Genomic DNA, 14,405 nt, shown 5'->3' with positions numbered 1-14,405 from the left:
CACAGAGGCAGACATGCACCTGCACAGAGGCAGACATGCTCCTGGACAGAGGCAGACATGCTCCTGCACAGAGGCAGACATGCACCTGCACAGAGGCAGACATGCTCCTGCACAGAGGCAGACATGCACCTGAACAGAAGAAGACATGCATCAGCACAGAGATACATGCACCTGAATAGAAGCAGACATGCACCTGCAGAGAGGCAAACATGCACCTGCACAGAGGCAGGTTTGCTCCTGCACATAGGCAGACATGCTCCAACACAGAGGCAGACATACAACTGCCCAGAGGCAGCAATGACATGCTCAGAGGCATGCATGCACCTGCACAGAGGGAGACATGCTCCTGCTCAGTGGCTGACATTTACCTGAACAGAAGCAGACATATTCCTGCACAGAGTTACACATGCTCCTGCACAGAGGCAGACATGCTCTAGCACAGAGGCAGACATGCACCTGAAAAGAAGCAGACATGTTCCTGCACAGAGATAGACATGCTCCTGCACAGAGGCAGAAATGGTCCAGCACATAGGCAGATATGCACCTGAACATACAAATTCATGCTCCTGCACAGAGGCAGACATGCTCCTGCACAGAGGCAGACGTGCTCCAGCACAGAGGCAGACATACACCTAAACAGAAGCAAACATGCTCTTGCACAGAGGTAGATATGCTCCTGCATAGAGGGAGACATGCTCCAGCACAGAGGCAGACATGTTCCTGAACAGAGGCAGACATGCTCCAGCACAGAGGCAGACATGCACCTACACAGAGGCAGACATGCTCCTGGACAGAGGCAGACACGCTCCTGCACAGAGGCTGATTTGCTCCTGCTCAGAGGCAGACATGTACCTCCACAGAGGCAGAAATGCTCCTGCACAGAGACAAACATCTACCTGAACAGAAGCAGACATGTTCCTGCACAGAGGCAAACAAGCTCCAGCACAGAGGCAGACAAGCACCTGCACAGAGGCAGACATGCTCCTGCATAGAGGCAGACATACTCCAGCACAGAGGCAGACATGCACCTGCACAGAGGCAGACATGCTCCTGGACAGAGGCAGGCATGCTCCTGCACAGAGACAGATATGCTCCTGCTCAGAGGCAGACATATCCTGCAGAGGCAGACATGCTCCAGCACAGAGGCAGACAAGCACCTGCACACAGGCAGACATGTTCCTGAACAGAGGCAGGCATGCTCCAGCACAGAGGCAGATGTGCACCTGAACAGAAGCAGACATGCTCCTGCACAGAGGCAGGCATGCTCCAGCACAGAGGCAGACATGCACCTGCAGAGAGGCAGACATGCACCTAAACAGAGGAAGACATGCACCTGAACAGAAGCAGACATGCATCAGCCCAGAGACAAGCATGCACCTGAATAGAAGCAGACATTCACCTGCACAGAGCCAGACATGCTCCTGCACAGAGAAAGACATGCACATGATCAGAGGCAGACATGCTCCAGCACAGAGGCAAACATGCACCTGCATAGAGGCAGACATGTTCCTGCACAGAGACAGTTATGCTCCAGCAAAGAGGCAGACATGCACCAGCACAGAGGCAGGCATGTTTCTGAACAGAGGCAGGCATGCTCCAGCACAGAGGCAGGCATGCACCTGAACAGAAGCATACATGCTCCTGCATAGAGGCAGACATGCTCCAGCACTGAGGCAGAATCACCTACACAGAGGCAGACATGCTCCTGGACAGATGCAGACATGCTCCTGCACAGAGGCAGATATGCTCCTGCTCATAGGCAGACATGTACCTCCACAGAGGCAGAAATGCTTCTGCACAGAGACAAACATCTACCTGAACAGAAGCAGACATGTTCCTGCACAGAGGCAAACATGCTCCAGCACAGAGGCAGACAAGCACCTGCACAGAGGCAGACATGCTCCTGCATATAGGCAGACATGCTCCAGCACAGAGGCAGACATGCACCTGCACAGAGGCAGACATGCTCCCGGACAGAGGCAGACATGCTCCTGCACAAAGGAAGATATGCTCCTGCTCAGAGGCAGACATGCTCCAGCACAGAGGCAGATGTGCACCTGAACAGAAGCAGACATTCTCCTGCACAGAGGCAGACATGCTCCAGCACAGAGGCAGACATGCACCTGCACAGAGGCAGCCATGCACCTGCACAGAGGCAGACATGCACCTGAACAGAAGGAGACATGCATCAGCACAGAGACAAGCATGCACCTGAATAGAAGCATACATTCTCCTGCACAGAGGCAGACATGCTCCTGCACAGAGGCAGATATGCTCCTGCTCAGAGGCAGACATGTCCTGCACAGAGGTAGGCACTCCAGCACATAGGCAGATGTGCACCTGAACAGAAGCAGACATGCTCCTGCAGAGAGGCAAACATGTACCTGCTCGGAGGCAGACATGTACCTCCACAGAGGCAGACATGCTCCAACACAGAGGCAGACATACACCTGCCCAAGAGGCAGCAATGCACATGCTCAGAGGCATGCATGCACCTGCACAGAGGCAGACATGCTCCTGCTCAGTGGCTGACATGCACCTGAACAGAAGCAGACATGTTCCTGTACAGAGGTACACGTGCTCCTGCACAGAGGCAGACATGCTCCAGCACAGATGCAGACATGCACCTGAAAAGAAGCATATATGTTCCTGCACAGAGATAGACATGCTCCTGCACAGAAGCAGAAATGGTCCAGCACATAGGCAGATATGCACCCGTATAGAGGCAGACATGCTGCTGAAGAGAGGCAGGCATGCTCCTGCACAGAGGCAGATGTGCACCTGAACATAAAAATACATGCTCCTGCACAGAGGCAGACATGCTCCTGCACAGCGGCAGACGTGCTCCAGCATAGAGGCAGACATGCACCCAAACAGAAGCAAACATGTTCCTGCACAGAGACAGACATGCTCCAGCACAGAGGCAGACATGCACCTACACAGAGGCATACATGCTCCTGCATAGAGGCAGACATGTCCTGCACAGAGGCAGTCATGCTCCAGCACAGAGGCAGATGTGCACCTGAACAGAAGCAGACATGCTCCTGCACAGAGGCAGACATGCTCCAGCACAGAGGCAGACATGCACCTGCACAGAGGCAGACATGCGCCTGCACAGAGGCAGACATGCACCTGAACAGAAGTAGACATGCACCTGCACAGAGACATACATGCTCCAGCACAGAGGCAGACATGCACCAGCACAGAGGCAGACATGCACCTGAGCAGAAGAAGACATGCACCTGAATAGAAGCAGACATGCACCTGCACATAGGCAGACATGCTCCTGCACAGAGACAGACATGCACCTGAACAGAAGCAGACATGTTCCTGCACAGAGGTAGACATGCTCCTGCACAGACACAGACTAGCTCCAACACAGAGGCAGACATGCACCTAAACAGAAGCAGACATGTTCCTGCACAGAGGTAGACATGATCCTGCAGAGAGCAAACATGCTGCAGCACAAAGGCAGACATGCACCTGCACAGAGGCAGATATGTTCCTGAACAGAGACAGACATGCTCCAGCACAAAGGCAGACATGCACCAGCACAGAGGCAGACATGCACCTGCGCAGAAGAAGACACGCATCAGCACAGAAACAGGCATGCACCTGAATATAAGCAGACATGCACCTGCACAGAGACAGACATGCTCATGGTTAGAGGCAGAAATGCTCCAGCACATAGGCAGACATGCACCTGAATAGAAGCTGACATGCACCTAAACAGGAGCAGACATGTTCCTGCACAGAAGTAGCGAAAAACTATAAGTTGGATCAGTGAAACGGGTTAACTCTGGCAGAATTTAGAACATATCATCTTTTATTTAAATTGTTTTATTACAAAAATATATCATTAATTACATAAGAACTCTAAAAAAATCAACAATTCATCATCTCTTTCATACCTTCATACAATCCCCATTCTGACATGTCTATCTAAAAAAACACATCAAGTAATACCCAATGCTTAATTTTTAGTAGAACATCTATTATTGCTGTTTGTTAACATTTTTCAGCAATGACCCAGTCCATAGTTTCAAGTGTCATTGTATAACTGGTATGATGTTTGACCAGATATCGTATTTCTAGAGAAAAGCGTCGACACGTGTTTCGGTCAAAGACCTTCTTCAGGACGTTGGGCAGGAGGACACTTCTCCGCCCTATCATATACTTGTATGGGCCAAAGTTCAATCCTCAAGAAGCAATTCCTAGGATCATGAGAAAGGACCCACAGGATTAATCCTCCACTGGTCTCGGTATTTATATCGAGCACCTATCTGATGGCACAAGGAGCAAATCGTGCGAAGACTGCACGGTTATGTAGGTCGGACGTGCACTGGTGTATTGCAAGCACTAAATCCTCTCTGGACCCATCAACAACTCAGTCCAGTCAATCGGCAACCATCAATCGGATTGAGTCGGCAGTTACGCGCGAATTGAACGCCGTCCGGAGCAGTGGTTCTCCTGTTTATGGTTGCCGATTGACTGGACTGAGTTGTTGATGGGTCCAGTGAGGATTTAGTGCTTGCAATACACCAGTGCACGTCCGACCTACATAACCGTGCAGTCTTCGCACGATTTGCTCCTTGTGCCATCAGATAGGTGCTCGATATAAATACCGAGACCAGTGGAGGATTAATCCTGTGGGTCCTTTCTCATGATCCTAGGAATTGCTTCTTGGGGATTGAACTTTGGCCCATACAAGTATATAATAGGGCGGAGAAGTGTCCTCCTGCCCAACGTCCTGAAGAAGGTCTTTGACCGAAACACGTGTCGACGCTTTTCTCTAGAAATACGATATCTGGTCAAACATCATACCAGTTATACAATGACACTTGAAACTATGGACTGGGTCATTGCTGAAAAATGTTAACAAACAGTAATAATAGATGTTCTACTAAAAATTAAGCATTGGGTATTACTTGATGTGTTTTTTTAGATAGACATGTCAGAATGGGGATTGTATGAAGGTATGAAAGAGATGATGAATTGTTGATTTTTTTAGAGTTCTTATGTAATTAATGATATATTTTTGTAATAAAACAATTTAAATAAAAGATGATATGTTCTAAATTCTGCCAGAGTTAACCCGTTTCACTGATCCAACTTATAGTTTTTCGCTGCATAATACCTGAAGGATCAGGAACTAGAGTGCAGGTCTACCCCTTTGTTTCTTTCCTGCACAGAAGTAGACATGCTCCCGCACAGAGCAAACATGCTCCAGCACAAAGGCAGACATGCACCTGCACAGAGGCAGATATGTTCCTGAACAGAGGCAGGTATGCTCCCGCACAGAAGCAGACATGCACCTGAACAGAAGGAGACATGCACCTGAACAGAAGCAGACATCAATCAGCATAGAGACAGGCATGCACCTGAATATAAGCAGACATGCACCTGCACAGAGACAGACATGCTCCAGCACAGAGGCAGACATGCACCAGCACAGAAGTAGACATGCACCTGCACAGAGACAGACATGCTCCAGCACAGAGGCAGACATGCACCAGCACAGAGGCAGACATGCACCTGAGCAGAAGAAGACACGCATCAACACAGAGACAGACATGCACCTGAATAGAAGCAGACATGCACCTGCACAGAGGCAGACATGTACCTGAACAGAAGCAGACATGTTCCTGCACAGAGGTAGACATGCTCCTGCACAGAGGTAGACTAGCTCCAGCACAGAGGCAGACATGCACATAAACAGAAGCAGACATGTTCCTGCACAGAGCAAACATGCTCCAGCACAAAGGCTGACATGCACCTGCACAGAGGCAGATATGTTCCTGAACAGAAGGAGACATGCACCTGAACAGAAGGAGACGTGCACCTGAACAGAAGCAGACATGCATCAGCGTAGAGACAGGCATGCACCTGAATATACGCAGACATGCACCTGCACAGAGGCAGACATGCTCCTGCACAGAGACAGACATGCTCATGATCAGAGGCAGACATGCTCCAGCACATAGACAGACATGCACCTGAACAGAAGAAGACATGCACCTGCACAGAGACAGACATGCTCCAGCACAGAGGCAGACATGCACCAGCACAGAGGCAGACATGCACCTGAGCAGAAGAAGACGCACATCAGCACAGAGACAGGCATTCACCTGAATAGAAGCAGACATGCAACTGCACAGAGGCAGACATGCTCCTGCACAGAGACAGACATGCACCAGCACAGAGGCAGACATGCACCTGAACAGAAAAAGACATGCATCAGCACAGGGAGAGGCATGCACCTGAATAGAAGTAGACCTGCACCTGCGCATAGGCAGACATGCTCCTGCACAGAGACAGACATGCACCTGAACAGAAGCAGACATGTTCCTGCATAGAGGTAGACATGCTCCTGCACAGAGGCAGAATAGCTCCAGCACAGAGGCAGACATGCACCTAAACAGAAGCAGACATGTTCCTGCACAGAGGTAGACATGCTCCTACACAGAGCAAACATGTTCCAGCACAAAGGCAGATATGCACCTGCACAGAGGCAGATATGTTCCTGAACAGAGGCAGGAATGCTCCCGAATAGAAGCAGATGTGCACCTGAACAGAAGCATACATGCTCCTGCACAGAGGCAGACATGCTCTAGCACAGAGGCAGACATGCACCCGCACAGAGGCAGACATGCTCCTGGACAGAGGCAGACATGTTCCTGCACAGAGGCAGATATGCTCCAACACAGATTCAGACATGCACCTAAAGAGAAGCAGACATGTTCCTGCAAAGAGGCAGACATGTTCCTGCACAGAGGTAGACATGCTCCTGCACAGATCCACACATGCTCCAGCAGAGAGGCCAGCATGTAACTGAACAGAAGCAGACATGTTCCTGCACAGAGGTAGACATGTTCCAGCACAGAGGCAGACATGCTCCAGCACAGAGGCAGACATGAACCTTCACAGAGGCAGACATGCTGCTGAAGAGAGGCAGACATGCTCTAGCACAGAGGCAGACATGCTCCAACACAGAGGCAGACATGCTCCTGCACAGAGGCAGCCATGTTCCTGTACAGAGGCAGGCATACTCCAGCACAGAGGCAGACATGCACCTGCAGAGAGGCATACTCCAGCACAGAGGCAGATGTGCACCTGAACAGAAGCAGACATGCTCCTGCACAGAGGCAGACATGCACCAGCAGAGAGCAGACATGCAACTGCACATAGGCAGATATGCTCCTGGACATAGGCAGACATGCTCCAGCACATAGGCAGACATGCACCTGCACATAGGCAGACATGCCCCGGGACAGAGACAGACATGCACCTGAACAGAAGCAGACATGTTCCTACACAGAGGCAGACATGCTCCAGCACAGAGACAGGCATGCACCTGAACAGAAGCAGACATGTTCCTGCACAGAGGCAGACATGCTCCTGCACAGAGGCAGACATGCACCAGCACAGAGGCAGGCATGCTCCAGCACAGAGGCAGACATGCACCTGCAGAGAGGCAGACATGCACCTAAACAGAAGAAGACATGCACCTGAACAGAAGCAGACATGCATCAGCCCAGAGACAAGCATGCACCTGAATAGAAGCAGACATTCACCTGCACAGAGCCAGACATGCTCCTGCACAGAGAAAGACATGCACATGATCAGAGGCAGACATGCTCCAGCACAGAGGCAAACACGCACCTGCATAGAGGCAGACATGTTCCTGCACAGAGACAGATATGCTCCAGCAAAGAGGCAGACATGCACCAGCACAGAGGCAGGCGTGTTTCTGAACAGAGGCAGGCATGCTCCAGCACAGAGGCAAGCATGCACCTGAACAGAAGCATACATGCTCCTGCATAGAGGCAGACATGCTCCAGCACTGAGGCAGAGATGCACCTACACAGAGGCAGACATGCTCCTGGACAGATGCAGACATGCTCCTGCACAGAGGCAGATATGCTCCTGGTCAGAGGCAGACATGTACCTCCACAGAGGCAGAAATGCTTCTGCACAGAGACAAACATCTACCTGAACAGAAGCAGACATGTTCCTGCACAGAGGCAAACATGCTCCAGCACAGAGGCAGACAAGCACCTGCACAGAGGCAGACATGCTCCTGCATATAGGCAGACATGCTCCAGCACAGAGGCAGACATGCACCTGCACAGAGGCAGACATGCTCCTGGACAGAGGCAGACATGCTCCTGCACAAAGGAAGATATGCTCCTGCTCAGAGGCAGACATGCTCCAGCACAGAGGCAGATGTGCACCTGAACAGAAGCAGACATGCTCCTGCACAGAGGCAGACGTGCTCCAGCACAGAGGCAGACATGCACCTGCACAGAGGCAGCCATGCACCTGCACAGAGGCAGACATGCACCTGAACAGAAGGAGACATGCATCAGCACAGAGACAAGCATGCACCTGAATAGAAGCATACATTCTCCTGCACAGAGGCAGACATGCTCCTGCACAGAGGCAGATATGCTCCTGCTCAGAGGCAGACATGTCCTGCACAGAGGTAGGCACTCCAGCACATAGGCAGATGTGCACCTGAACAGAAGCAGACATGCTCCTGCAGAGAGGCAAACATGTACCTGCTCGGAGGCAGACATGTACCTCCACAGAGGCAGACATGCTCCAACACAGAGGCAGACATACACCTGCCCAAGAGGCAGCAATGCACATGCTCAGAGGCATGCATGCACCTGCACAGAGGCAGACATGCTCCTGCTCAGTGGCTGACATGCACCTGAACAGAAGCAGACATGTTCCTGCACAGAGGTACACGTGCTCCTGCACAGAGGCAGACATGCTCCAGCACAGATGCAGACATGCACCTGAAAAGAAGCATATATGTTCCTGCACAGAGATAGACATGCTCCTGCACAGAAGCAGAAATGGTCCAGCACATAGGCAGATATGCACCCGTATAGAGGCAGACATGCTGCTGAAGAGAGGCAGGCATGCTCCTGCACAGAGGCAGATGTGCACCTGAACATAAAAATACATGCTCCTGCACAGAGGCAGACATGCTCCTGCACAGCGGCAGACGTGCTCCAGCATAGAGGCAGACATGCACCCAAACAGAAGCAGACATGTTCCTGCACAGAGACAGACATGCTCCAGCACAGAGGCAGACATGCACCTACACAGAGGCATACATGCTCCTGCATAGAGGCAGACATGTCCTGCACAGAGGCAGTCATGCTCCAGCACAGAGGCAGATGTGCACCTGAACAGAAGCAGACATGCTCCTGCACAGAGACAGACATGCTCCAGCACAGAGGCAGACATGCACCTGCACAGAGGCAGACATGCGCCTGCACAGAGGCAGACATGCACCTGAACAGAAGTAGACATGCACCTGCACAGAGACATACATGCACCAGCACAGAGTCAGACATGCACCTGAGCAGAAGAAGACACGCATCAACACAGCGACAGACATGCACCTGAATAGAAGCAGACATGCACCTGCACAGAGGCAGACAGGCTCCTGCACAGAGACAGACATGCACCAGCACAGAGGCAGACAGGCTCCTGCACAGAGACAGACATGCACCTGAACAGAAAAAGACATGCACCTTAATAGAAGCAGACCTGCACCTGCACATAGGCAGACATGCTCCTGCACAGAGACAGACATGCACCTGAACAGAAGCAGACATGTTCCTGCACAGAGGTAGACATGCTCCTGCACAGACACAGACTAGCTCCAACACAGAGGCAGACATGCACCTAAACAGAAGCAGACATGTTCCTGCACAGAGGTAGACATGATCCTGCAGAGAGCAAACATGCTGCAGCACAAAGGCAGACATGCACCTGCACAGAGGCAGATATGTTCCTGAACAGAGACAGACATGCTCCAGCACAAAGGCAGACATGCACCAGCACAGAGGCAGACATGCACCTGCGCAGAAGAAGACACGCATCAGCACAGAAACAGGCATGCACCTGAATATAAGCAGACATGCACCTGCACAGAGACAGACATGCTCCTGCACAGAGACAGACATGCTCATGGTTAGAGGCAGAAATGCTCCAGCACATAGGCAGACATGCACCTGAATAGAAGCTGACATGCACCTAAACAGGAGCAGACATGTTCCTGCACAGAAGTAGACATGCTCCCGCACAGAGCAAACATGCTCCAGCACAAAGGCAGACATGCACCTGCACAGAGGCAGATATGTTCCTGAACAGAGGCAGGTATGCTCCCGCACAGAAGCAGACATGCACCTGAACAGAAGGAGACATGCACCTGAACAGAAGCAGACATCAATCAGCATAGAGACAGGCATGCACCTGAATATAAGCAGACATGCACCTGCACAGAGACAGACATGCTCCAGCACAGAGGCAGACATGCACCAGCACAGAAGTAGACATGCACCTGCACAGAGACAGACATGCTCCAGCACAGAGGCAGACATGCACCAGCACAGAGGCAGACATGCACCTGAGCAGAAGAAGACACGCATCAACACAGAGACAGACATGCACCTGAATAGAAGCAGACATGCACCTGCACAGAGGCAGACATGTACCTGAACAGAAGCAGACATGTTCCTGCACAGAGGTAGACATGCTCCTGCACAGAGGTAGACTAGCTCCAGCACAGAGGCAGACATGCACATAAACAGAAGCAGACATGTTCCTGCACAGAGCAAACATGCTCCAGCACAAAGGCTGACATGCACCTGCACAGAGGCAGATATGTTCCTGAACAGAAGGAGACATGCACCTGAACAGAAGGAGACGTGCACCTGAACAGAAGCAGACATGCATCAGCGTAGAGACAGGCATGCACCTGAATATACGCAGACATGCACCTGCACAGAGGCAGACATGCTCCTGCACAGAGACAGACATGCTCATGATCAGAGGCAGACATGCTCCAGCACATAGACAGACATGCACCTGAACAGAAGAAGACATGCACCTGCACAGAGACAGACATGCTCCAGCACAGAGGCAGACATGCACCAGCACAGAGGCAGACATGCACCTGAGCAGAAGAAGACGCACATCAGCACAGAGACAGGCATTCACCTGAATAGAAGCAGACATGCAACTGCACAGAGGCAGACATGCTCCTGCACAGAGACAGACATGCTCCAGCACAGAGGCAGACATGCACCAGCACAGAGGCAGACATGCACCTGAGCAGAAGAAGACGCACATCAGCACAGAGACAGGCATTCACCTGAATAGAAGCAGACATGCAACTGCACAGAGGCAGACATGCTCCTGCACAGAGACAGACATGCACCAGCACAGAGGCAGACATGCACCTGAACAGAAAAAGACATGCATCAGCACAGGGAGAGGCATGCACCTGAATAGAAGTAGGCCTGCACCTGCACATAGGCAGACATGCTCCTGCACAGAGACAGACATGCACCTGAACAGAAGCAGACATGTTCCTGCATAGAGGTAGACATGCTCCAGCACAGAGGCAGACATGCACCTAAACAGAAGCAGACATGTTCCTGCACAGAGGTAGACATGCTCCTGCACAGAGCAAACATGTTCCAGCACAAAGGCAGATATGCACCTGCACAGAGGCAGATATGTTCCTGAACAGAGGCAGGAATGCTCCCGCATAGAAGCAGATGTGCACCTGAACAGAAGCATACATGCTCCTGCACAGAGGCAGACATGCTCTAGCACAGAGGCAGACATTCACCCGCACAGAGGCAGACATGCTCCTGGACAGAGGCAGACATGTTCCTGCACAGAGGCAGATATGCTCCAACACAGATTCAGACATGCACCTAAAGAGAAGCAGACATGTTCCTGCACAGAGGTAGATATGCTCCTGCACAGAGGCAGACATGCTCCAGCACAGAGGCAGACATGCACCTGAACAGATGCAGACATGTTCCTCAACAGAGGCAGGAAAGCTCCAGCACCGAGGCAGTTGTGCACCTGAACAGAAGCATAAATGCTCCTGCACAGAGGCAGACATGTTCCTGCACAGAGGTAGACATGCTCCTGCACAGATCCACACATGCTCCAGCAGAGAGGCCAGCATGTAACTGAACAGAAGCAGACATGTTCCTGCACAGAGGTAGACATGTTCCAGCACAGAGGCAGACATGCTCCAGCACAGAGGCAGACATGAACCTTGACAGAGGCAGACATGCTGCTGAAGAGAGGCAGACATGCTCCAGCACAGAGGCAGACATGCTCCAACACAGAGGCAGACATGCTCCTGCACAGAGGCAGCCATGTTCCTGTACAGAGGCAGGCATACTCCAGCACAGAGGCAGACATGCACCTGCAGAGAGGCATACTCCAGCACAGAGGCAGATGTGCACCTGAACAGAAGCAGACATGCTCCTGCACAGAGGCAGACATGCACCAGCAGAGAGCAGACATACAACTGCACATAGGCAGATATGCTCCTGGACATAGGCAGACATGCTCCAGCACATAGGCAGACATGCACCTGCACATAGGCAGACATGCTCCGGGACAGAGACAGACATGCACCTGAACAGAAGCAGATATGTTCCTACACAGAGGCAGACATGCTCCCGCACAGAGACAGGCATGCACCTGAACAGAAGCAGACATGTTCCTGCACAGAGGCAGACATGCTCCTGCACAGAGGCAGACATGCACCAGCACAGAGGCAGTCATGCACCTGAACAGAAGAAGACATGCAGCAGCACAGAGATACATGCACCTGAATAGAAGCAGACATGCACCTGCAGAGAGGCAAACATGCACCTGCACAGAGGCAGGTTTGCTCCTGCACATAGGCAGACATGCTCCAACACAGAGGCAGACATACAACTGCCCAGAGGCAGCAATGACATGCTCAGAGACATGCATGCACCTGCACAGAGGCAGACATGCTTCTGCTCAGTGGCTGACATGCACCTGAACAGAAGCAGACATATTCCTGCACAGAGGTACACATGCTCCTGCACAGAGGCAGACATGCTCTAGCACAGAGGCAGACATTCACCTGAAAAGAAGCAGACATGTTCCTGCACAGAGATAGACATGCTCCTGCACAGAAGCAGAAATGGTCCAGCACATAGGCAGATATGCACCTGAACATACAAATCCATGCTGCTGCACAGAGGCAGACATGTTCCTGCACAGAGGCAGAGGTGCTCCAGCACAGAGGCAGACATGCACCTAAACAGAACCAGACATGCTCTTGCACACAGGTAGATATGCTCCTGCATAGAGGCAGACATGCTCCAGCACAGAGGCAGACATGTTCCTGAACAGAGGCAGGCATGCTCCAGCACAGAGGCAGACGTGCATCTGAACAGAAGCATACATGCTCCTGCATAGAGGCAGACATGCTCCAGCAGAGAGGCAGACATGCACCTACACAGAGGCACACATGCTCCTGGACAGAGGCAGACATGCTCCTGGACAGAGGCAGACATGCTCCTGCACATAGGCTGATATGCTCCTGCTCAGAGGCAGACATGTACCTCCACAGATGCAGAAATGCTCCTGCACAGAGACAAACATCTACCTGAACAGACGCAGACATGTTCCTGCACAGAGGCAAACAAGCTCCAGCACAGAGGCAGACAAGCACCTGCACAGAGGCATACATGCTCCTGCATAGAGGCAGACATGCTCCAGCACAGAGGCAGACATGCACCTGCACAGAGGCAGACAAGTTCCTGGATAAAGGCAGACATGCTCCTGCACAGAGGCAGATATGCTCCTGCTCAGAGGCAGACATGTCCTGCAGAGGCAGACATGCTCCAGCACAGAGGGAGACAAGCACCTGCACACAGGAAGACATGTTCCTGAACAGAGGCAGGCATGCTCCAGCACAGAGGCAGATGTGCACCTGAACAGAAGCAGACATGCTCCTGCACAGAGGCAGACATGCACCTGCACAGAGGCAGACATGCACATGCACAGAGGCAGACATGCACCTAAACAGAAGGAGACATGCACCTGTACAGAAGCAGACATGCATCAGCCCAGAGACAAGCATGCGCCTGAATAGAAGCAGATATTCACCTGCACAGAGCCAGACAGGCTCCTGCACAGAGAAAGACATGCACATGATCAGAGGCAGACATGCTCCAGCACAGAGGCAAACACGCACCTGCATAGAGGCAGACATGTTCCTGCACAGAGACAGATATGCTCCAGCACTGAAGCAGACATAGACCAGCACAGAGGCAGGCATGTTTCTGAACAGAGGCAGGCATGCTCCAGCACAGAGACAGGCGTGCACCTGAACAGAAGCATACATGCTCCTGCATAGAGGCAGACATGCTCCAGCACAGAGGCAGACATGCACCTACACAGAGGCAGACATGCTCCTGGACAGAGGCAGACATGCTCCTGGACAGAGGCAAACATGCTCCTGCACAGAGGCAGATATGCTCCTGCTCAGAGGCAGACATGTACCTCCACAGAGGCAGAAATGCTCCTGCACA

The sequence above is a fragment of the Ambystoma mexicanum genome, chromosome 14 (genome assembly GCF_040938575.1).
Source record: "Ambystoma mexicanum isolate Mex_15411 chromosome 14, UKY_AmexF1_1, whole genome shotgun sequence".
NCBI lineage: Eukaryota > Metazoa > Chordata > Amphibia > Caudata > Ambystomatidae > Ambystoma > Ambystoma mexicanum.
Note: the sequence above shows the minus strand (reverse complement) of the source record.